Here is a 2,132-nt window from a genome sequence, read left to right on the forward strand (position 1 = left end):
TTCCTGGATCAGAAAGTTTTTCTGGTAGTTTATTCAACAACACTGCAGAACAATTAGCATTCATTGTAACAGCTGAGAGTTCTTCCATTTTCTTTCTATTTGTGATTAGATCTTTCAGGAATTTAGCATATCTTGGCATTCCTGAAATCACATCAATGAAAGGAAGATTGACATTTATTTGTTTAAACATATCCAAGAATTTGGATTGCTCGGCTTCAAGTCTTTCTTTTCTTATTTTACTCGGGTAAGGAAGCGGTGGTTGGTATGGTTTAACATAAGGCTTTGCCTTAACTGTGTTATCTTTATTAACCTTTTCAACTACTGGTTCTGTTTCCTTATCTTGCTCAGGCTGTGGTGCTTGTGGAGTAGGAATAGAGTCATCAGAAATTACAGGTATTTCAGGTGGTTTAAGTGTAATACCACTTCTTGTGGTAATGGCTTTAGCTGTTTCATTTCGGGGGTTAGCATTTGTATCGCTAGGTAGACTCTCCGATTTTCTTTCACCTATCAACCTTGCTAGGTTACTCACTTCTTGTTCCAGATTTTGGATTGAAGCTTGTTGATTTCTAAATGCTTGAGCATTTTGTTCATTAGTTTGTTTCTGAGATGTGAAAAACTGAGTTTGAGATTCAACTAGCTTCGACATCATATCTTCTAAATTTGGCTTTTTATCATCGGTTTGTGGTGGTTTATTTGGAAAAATAGGTCTTTGCTGATTGTAAGTATTATTGGATACTTGTTGATTGCTAGGACCTTGTTGGTTGTTGTATGGAATATTTCGGTTATAATTCTGATTTTGATTGTAGTTTGGTCTTGGCGGTTGATAATTATTTTGATAATTATTTCTAGGCCTTTGGTTCATGTATGAAACATTCTCTCTTTGTTCCATTGTTTGTTCAATACTGAGACAATCTTTTGTCAAATGTTGTCCTCCACACTGCTCACAACTAATTTGTATTGCGTGAATATCTTTAGTCATCTTTTTCATTCGTCTATCGAAGCATCTAACTTTGTAGAAATGGAATCAAAGTCATGGCTAGAATCGGCTCTAGCCGCTTTAGATGATCTAACGATGTCTTTTTCTTGATGCCACTCATGTGAGTGGGAGGATGTGTTATCAATAATTTTGTAAGCTTCCGTTGCGGTTTTCTTCATAATGGAACCACCAGCTGCTATGTCGATATCTTTTCGTGTAGTAATGTCGCATCCTTGGTAGAATATTTGTACTATTTGATAAGTGTCTAAACCATGTTGAGGACATCCTCTCAACAACTTTCCAAATCTTGTCCATGCCTCATATAATGTTTCATTTGGATTTTGTGTGAACGTAACAATTTCTCCTTGAAGTCTCACGGCTTTAGATGCCGGAAAGAATCTTTTAAGAAATTTCTCAACTAAGACATCCCATGTATCAATCGCCCCTTCAGGTAACGATTCTAACCAATCTTTGGCTTCTCCCTTTAAAGTCCAGGGAAATAACATGAGATAGATCTATTCATCCTCAACTTCTCTGATTTTAACTAGAGTATAGATCCTATTAAAGGTACGAAGATGTTCGTTTGGATCTTCCTTCGGCGCACTACTAAATTGGCATTGATTAGTTACCATGTGTAGGATTTGTCCTTTGATTTCATAATCTGGCGCTTTAATGTCTGGTTGAGTAATTGCATGACCATGGCCCGTGCGTGTAGCTCTCATTCGGTCTTCCATACTTAGAGGTTCCTGGTTTTCCATGATTGAATTTGTTGAATCTGAATAACTAGAGGATTCTGATTTAATGGTTTCTTCCTCGACAATCTCTGGTTGAATGATTTGTGGTTCAGGAGGAATGATTAGTGGTTTAGGATCTCTGAATTGTCCTTGAATATCCTCCGGGTTCTCAATTGTGAGGTCGGGTTCAAAAATGGATTATCGGAAATTTGAATTGGAGTACTTGTTCGACTAGATGATGATTCTAAAGAAAAATCAACGGCGACAATATTGGCTAGATGTCTTGATCGAGTTACAGGTGGTGAACGTATGAAAGGTGGTGAACGTTTTGCTCGGTGCATTCACTGAATATCCTATTAGTTATAAAAAAATAAAAAATTATATAAGTTATCAAATTAATAGACTTTTCTGATTTTGCCCAC

At 36.7% G+C, this 2,132-nt stretch overlaps 1 non-coding gene across 1 annotated transcript; it reads left to right on the top strand.

Moving 5' to 3' along the window:
* The first annotated feature begins 1,243 nt into the window (after window positions 1-1,243).
* LOC139894821 (small nucleolar RNA R71) lies at window positions 1,244-1,350 on the top strand. The gene has a single exon (XR_011775302.1). It is a non-coding gene; the product is annotated as a small nucleolar RNA R71 (small nucleolar RNA).
* The last annotated feature ends 782 nt before the right edge of the window (window positions 1,351-2,132 follow it).

This window comes from Rutidosis leptorrhynchoides, chromosome 2, assembly GCF_046630445.1.
Source record: "Rutidosis leptorrhynchoides isolate AG116_Rl617_1_P2 chromosome 2, CSIRO_AGI_Rlap_v1, whole genome shotgun sequence".
Classification (NCBI taxonomy): domain Eukaryota; kingdom Viridiplantae; phylum Streptophyta; class Magnoliopsida; order Asterales; family Asteraceae; genus Rutidosis; species Rutidosis leptorrhynchoides.